The sequence below is a fragment of the Emys orbicularis genome, chromosome 1 (genome assembly GCF_028017835.1).
Source record: "Emys orbicularis isolate rEmyOrb1 chromosome 1, rEmyOrb1.hap1, whole genome shotgun sequence".
NCBI classification, from domain to species: domain Eukaryota; kingdom Metazoa; phylum Chordata; order Testudines; family Emydidae; genus Emys; species Emys orbicularis.
In genome coordinates, this window is record NC_088683.1 from 100,615,590 (window position 1) to 100,623,302 (window position 7,713).

Below are 7,713 nucleotides of genomic sequence, written 5' to 3' on the forward strand. Positions count from 1 at the left end.
ACTGAAGAGACAAAGGAACTGATATGTGGGAAAGGCAAGGGCTGAGTTCAGACTAAGGGCTTGTCTACACTGGCAAGTTTTGTTGATGAAACTAATGTAAACAAGGAAAAATCGACAAAAGCAAAGTCGCCAAAGCGTGTCTACATTTGCTCCCTCTGTCAACAGGTCGTGTCCACATTTGGGGCACCATTGTCAACAGCGAGAGCAATGGACTGTGGGTACGTATCCCACAGTGCCTGGCGATACCATCTGTCGCTAGGTGCGGGAATGCAGAAATGGAGCGCGGCACATCCTGGAACGTGCAAAATGTACCGTCATGCACCGCTTTGTGTCCCAGCCCTCCAATGGTTTCTGGCTTCCTTTCGCGCCGTTTTTCCAACTGTCATTCTTTTGTGGTGTGCGCCAGCATCTGCAGTGAGAGGATGGATCCTACAATTCTCTCCTATTCGCTGTTAATTGTCGTGAGGACATCGCGCATGGTAGCACAGTTACTCGCAGAGTTACTCGCAACGTTACTGACAGAGGATGAATCGCAGGCATCTCAGTGTGATACGGACAGCAGCTACTTATCAGTGCTTTGTGCATTCAAAACCATCGCTTTTGGGCTAGGGAAACAAGCACTGATTGGTGAGATCGCATTGTCATGCAGGTGTGGGATGAAGACCAGTGGGTACAGAACTTTAGGATGCGTAAAGCAACCTTCCTGGAGCTATGTGCTGAGCTGGCCCCTAACATGCGGCACAAGAACACCAGAATGAGAGCTGCCCTTTCAGTAGAGAAGCATGTTGCAATCGCTGTGTGGAAGCTGGTGAATCCAGACTGCTACCGGTCAGTTGTAAATCAATTTGGAGTAGGGAAGTCCGCTGTTGGAGCTGTATTACTCCAAGTGTGCAGGCAATAAATTGCATCCTGCTGTGGAGGACCGTGACTCTGGAAATGTGCATGAAATAGTGGATGGCTTTGCAGAGATGGGTTTCCCTAACTGTGGCGGGGCGATTGATGGCACACACATTCCAATTTTAGCGCCAGACCACCTTGCCTCTGAATATATTGGTAGGAAGGGATACTTCTCCATGGTGTTGAAGGCACTTGTGGATCACCGGGGACGTTTCACAGACATCAATGCAGGCTGGTCTGGAAACGTGCATGACGCACACATCTTCAGGAACAGTGGCCTGTACAGAAAGCTGCAGGCGGGGACTTTCTTTCCAGACCACAAGGTCACAGTGGGGGGATGTGGAAATGCCCATAGTAATTCTGGGAGACCCGGCTTACCACTTACAGCCCTGGCTCATGAAACCTTACACAGAGCACCTGGACAGCAGCAAGGAGCGTTTTAACAACAGGCTTAGCAGGTGCTGTATGGTAGTCGAATATGCCTTTGGCCGTTTGAAAGCTCGCTGGAGGTGTCTCAATGGCAGGCTAGACTTTACTGAGGTTAATATTACCGTGGTCATAGCTGTGTGCTGCACTTTGCATAATATGTGTGACTCTAAGTGTGAAATGTTTGCTCAGGTGTGGGGCACTAAGGCAGAGCGCTTGGCTGCACAGTTTGAACAGCCAGATGCTAGGGCTGTCAGAGGAGCCCAGAGGGCTGCTATTAACATCAGAGAGGCTTTGAGGAACCACTTTGACAATGAGGGGCAGTAACACGTCTGCTTTGGAGTTGCTTCCCTGGTGCATCCATGTACAATTTTGGGGTCCAAGATCCATGCAAGAAAATATTTTAGAAGCCTGTTCCCCAGAGTGAATTGATTGCTATACTCTTTTGTAGAACACAGAATAAAAATGCTGTACCATTAAATACCTTAGCATCTATTTATTGTTAAAAAGGGTAAAAGCTCACAACTGTGTGTAGCTCCAGCTATCATTATGCAAGCTTTGAGAGGGGGTGGAGTGATGGGGAAACTCAGGAGTGCTGTGAAGTGAAAAGGAATGTATGGGCATAGAGGGAGGTGGGATTGGCAAAGAATTGTGCATCTGCATGTGCTGTAGTGGAGGTTGACCACGGATCTGCTCAGTCTGCAGCTGTATCAAAGACTCGAGCATCTCTGTCTGATGCTCCGTAACTTCTATCATCTGCTCTGTCACTTGCCTAGCAAATGCAGCATTCTCTTTTCTGTCCTGCCTTTCAGCTTCCCAGCACTCTGCATTCCCTGGTCTGTCTCTCATCGCGCTGCAGCATGTCCCGGAACAAGTCTTCTTTGCTGCGCCTAGGGTTCTTCCTTATCTGCCGAAGCCGGTTCACGGGGGTGCGTGGTGTATTCCTCAAGGTCTGTGCTGAACAGAAGAGGGATTGTTACATTCCAGCAAACGATTGAAACATTTTAGTAACAAGGGACTTTTGCTAGTAGCAATCACTTTCTCTCTGACACTCTAGGCAGCCACACAGCTCCGAGAGCACCCCATTCATGGGGAGTGTCGGGAGTGTGGGGAAGGTGGTTGTGCGTACGGACAAAACGGTCATGGCTTGCAGGGCAGCTTTGCAGGGAACTCATTCTAAAATTTTCACACATTTTTTTACAGGCCCATGGCTGACATCTCGCTGCTGCAGGCAACCAGGGAAACCATGGCACAACTGCTGCATGCTTGCAGCTTTCACCCCAGTCTATATGCAGCTCAGCGATGTGCCACTTTGGTCCCAGCTCCAGTGATTGCTAAATGGTATGGTACAGTTTCTTACAATGGCTGCAATCCCTTGGAATCTGCGGCAGAGGATTTACAAGTGCCTCTTGGAAACTTTCCAGAGCCTCTCTTTGGAGGATTCCCTGCAGGTCTCGATGTCCATCAACACCCTGCTTGGCCATGCAGATTAGCTACACAGGGCAATGTCCAGCTCACAGAAAACACTACCTGCCTCCCACTTTTCCATTCCCTACACAAGCCACAGCAACTTACCCAGCGTCTCATCTTCTTCCTGCTCCCCGATGAGCACTTCTGGAGTGGAGAAAAGTTCCTGGCTGCCTGCCCCACCAGGCAACCCCGCAGGGAGCTCCACATCCTCTTCTAGCTCCACTTCTTCATCCAGAATTTCAGCCTCCGGGTTGCCCCCTCTTTCTGTTGCCTCCGAAGTATCCACGGGGCTATCGGTTATGGAGGTGGGGTCACCACCAAGGATAGCATTCAGCTCCTTATAGAAGCGGCAGGTCTTAGGTGCACCACCAGAGCGATGGTTTGCCTCCCACGCCTTATGGTACACCTGCCTCAGCTCCTTTATCTTCGCTCTGCACTGCTGCGTGTCCCAATCATAGCCCTTTTTGCACAAGCCTCGAGAAATTTGCCCATATGTGTCCCGATTCCTACGGGTCACTCGCAGCTGTGACTGAACAGACTCCTCTCCCCATATACTGATCAGATCCAACAGCTCAGCGGTGGTCCAAGCGGGAGCGCATTTGGTATGATAGCCAGCCATGCTCACCTGGGAAGCCAGCAAGCAGGAAATGAGATTTAAAATTCCCGGGGCTTGCAAGGGAGAGGAGCGGGTTGGTTGCAGGGCAATGAAGTTCAAACCGCTGACCAGAGGGCAGCATGGGAATTGTGGGATACTTTCTGGAGGCCAATAAAATTGAAAAAAAAGCTGTGGTGTCTACACTGGCTGTTTGTCAACAATAAAGGGAGGGGAAAAGACAAAAGTCTCTCGCAGGGGTGGAAATTTTTTATTGACAAAACTGAGCGTTTTTTTCCCAAAACAGTCACATTGCAGCTAAAACTTGCCGTGTAGACAAGCACTAAGACAGGAGTCTACTCTGCAAAGAGAAATAACTGGAACTCTACTCTACAACTTGCCTAAAACAACATTTAGGGTGCGAAATTACTTCTTGAAACCAGTCTCTAAGATCTTAAGCTTAGTATGCATGTTTTGTTTTATTTGCTTGGTAATCTGATTTGTTCTGTTTGCTATCCCTTATAACCACTTAAAATCTGCCTTTTATAGTTAATAAACTTGTTTTTGTTTATCATTAAACCCAGTTTGTGCAATTTATAACTGGGGGGGGGGGGAGAAGTTGTGCATATCTTCCTCTACATTGAGGGAGGGGGTGAATTTATGAGCTTATGTTGTATAGATTTCTCTACAGCACAAGACTATTATTTTGAGAGATCTTTCCAGAGGGGAGCTGCACTTGCGTGCTGGGTAATTTCCTAGCTGAGTCTTCTCATAGAGAGCTGTTTGCAGACTCGGTGTCATTCTACAGGTGGTGCATCCCTACCTGTGTGTGTGCTGCCAGAGGCCGGAGAGCCTAATTCAGCAAAACAGGGAGAGGGAGCCCAGGCTAGTGGAGCAGGCAGGCTCAGAGAAATCCCAGTACATCAGGTGGCATCCCAGGAGGGAGGTCCAACCCAGCACACACTCCATACCCATACCCCAACCCACTGAACCTCAACTCTCGCAACTGGAGCCGCCCTGCCTCCAGACCCCTTGCCTCCAGACACCTACCCCTGCACTCCAGATCACCCCCCACTGAGCTCCCTGCACTCAAACCCCCACCCTGACAATCCCCACCCCCCACGTCACGCTGAGCCGCCACATCCAGACACCCATGCCACTGACCCCCAACTAGCTGCACCCAGATGCCCACCCCACCAAGTCCCACTCCCCCTGCACCCAGACTGCCCTGTTGAGACTCCCACATGCAGACCCCTCTACTGAGCCCCAACCACCTTCATCTGGAAGCCCCTGAAGAGTCCCATTGCCCCTGCACCTGGAACCACCCCCCAACGAGCCTCTTTGTATCCAGATCCCCCTACTGAGCTGCCTGCACCCAGAATGTCCCACACAGAACCTTCTCAGCCCACACCTGGATCCCCCCACACCAAGTCCCTACTGAGCTGCCTGCACCCAGAATGTCCCACACAGAACCTTCTCAGCCCACACCTGGATCCCCCCACACCAAGTCCCTTCACACTTGGATCCTGCCTGGTTGAACCTGCCTGCCCCATACCTAGTGCACTTGGCACAGAGGGGCAGGGCCCCAAGGTATTTCTGGGGCAGGCCCAGGCCTTGTGCAATACTATGGGAACAAATCTACACAGACACACCCCTGGAGCCCTGACCAGGGGTATTCTATTTGCTACCCAAGATCCATAAACCTGGGAATCCTGGATGCCCCATCATCTCAGGCATTGGCACTCTTACAGCAGGATTATCTGGCTACTTGGACTCTCTCCTCAGACCCTACGCTACCAGCACTCCTAGCTATCTTCGAGACACCACCGACTTTCTGAGGAAACTACAATGCATTGGTGATCTTCCTGAAAACACCATCGTGGCCACCATGGATGTAGAAGCTTTTTACACCAATATTCCACATGAGGATTGATTACAAGCTGTCAGGAACAGTATCCCTGATGAGGCCACAGCACACCTGGTGGCTGAGCTTTGTGACTTTGTCCTCACCCACAACCACTTCAGATTTGGGGACAACTTATACCTTCAAGTCAGCGGCACTGCTATAGGTACCCGCATGGCCCCAGAGTATGCCAACATTTTTATGGCTGACTTAGAACAACGCTTCCTCAGCTCTCGTCCCCTAACACCCCTCCTCTACTTGCGCTACATTGATGACATCTTCATCATATGGACCCATGGGAAGGAGTCCCTTGAAGAATTCCACGTGGATTTCAACAATTTCTACCCCACCATCAACCTCAGCCTGAACCAGTCCACACAAGAGATCCACTTCCTGGACACTACAGTGCAAATAAGTGATGGTCACATAAACATTACCCTATAACAGAAACCTACTGACCACTATACTTACCTACATGCCTCCAGCTTCCATCCAGGACACATCACACGATCCATTGTCTACAGCCAAGCCCTAAGATACAACCACATTTGCTCCAATCCCTCAGACAGAGACAAACACCTACAAGATCTTATCAAGCATTCTTAAAACTACAATACCCACCTGGGGAAGTGAGGAAACAGATTGACAGAGAGAGACGGGTACCCAGAAGTCACCTACTACAGGACAGGCCCAACAAGGAAAATAACAGAACACCACTGGCCATCATGTACAGCCCCCAGCTAAAATACCTCTCCAGCATATCATCAACGATCTACAGCCTATCCTGGAAAACAATCCCTCACTCTCACAGACCTTGGGAGGCAGGCCAGTCCTCGCTTACAGATAGCCCCCCAACTTGAAGCAAATACTCACCAGCAACTACACACCACATCACAGAATCACTAACCCAGGAACCAATCTCTGTAACAAACCCTGTTGCCTTCTCTGTCCCCATATCTACTCTAGCGACACCATCATAGGACCCAACCACATCAGCCACACCATCAGGGGCTCATTCACCTGCACATCTGCTAATGTGATATATGCCATCATGTGCCAGCAATGCCCCTCTGCCATGTACATTGGCCAAACCGGATAGTCTCTACGTAAAAGACTAAATGGACACAAATCAGACATCAGGAATGATAACATACAAAAGCCAGTAGGAGAACACTTCAATCTCCCTGGACATTCAGTAACAGATTTAAAAGTAGCCATCCTTCAACAAAAAAACTTCAAAAACAGACTTCAAAGAGAAACTGCAGAGCTACAATTCATTTGCAAACTTAACACCATTAATGCGGGCTTGAATAGGGACTGGGAATGGCTGGCTCACAACAAACGCAATTTTCCCTCTCTTGGTATTGACACCTCCTCATCAATTATTGGGAGTGGACCACATCCACCCTGACTGAATTGACCTTGTCAACACTGGTTTCTCCACTTCTAAGATGACTCCCTTCTCTTCATGTGCCAGTATATTTATGCCTGTATCTGTAATTTTCACTCCATGCATCTGAAGAAGTGGGTTTTTTACCCACGAAAGCTTATGCCCAAATAAATGTTAGTCTTTAAGGTGCCAACGGGCTCCTCGTTGTTTTTCTGGATAGACTAACATGGCTACCCCTCTGACTGATACTCAGTTTCAGCTTGTTAGCTCTCACAAATTCCAGTATTCTCCTTGTTTGTGATGTTCAATGGCAGTATTGCCCCAAATTATTATGCCATCAGCGTACATTTTCATGCCTGTTAGACTCTCTAGCATCTGGCTCAGTGTATGGTGAAATACTTCTGGAGCCAAACATATTCCAAAAGACAGTCTTAGGAAACAGTATCTGCCAAATGGTGTGTTGAAAATGCAGACCTTAGAGCTCCCACTGTCAAGGGAATGTGCCAAAATCCAGCTGATGCATCTAATTTGCTGAAGAATTTGGCTCTGGTCATCTCAGCCAAAAGTTCACTTCTGGTTGGCAAGTGGAAGTGTTCTCTTTTTATGTTTTTGTTCAGTTCCTTAGGATCCATACACAGCTGTAGTCCCCTTCCCTTTTCTCTACTATTACTAAGAGGTGAACCCAATCTGTTGGTTCTTCTGTTTTCCAAACGTTACCAGTTGCTGTCATGTTTTGCTGCTCTTCTTCAGCCTGTTTCTTAAGGGTTGTGGAACTTTTTGTGTTGCATGTAGCACAGGTTCAGCATCATCTCTTGAGCATATTATATGGGAGGCACCCATTTCCTGTGAATACATCTTCATATGATGCTATTAATACTTTCATATCTGGTTATGTGTTGTCTTTCTGTCTGTCTATGGTATACATCCTCTTAACAAGACCAAGCACATCACACGTCCATAGGCCCAAGACTGGTTTCATACCTCGGTGTACCGCCACAAACTCTTGTTTTATTATTTCCCCTTTATATTTAAGTC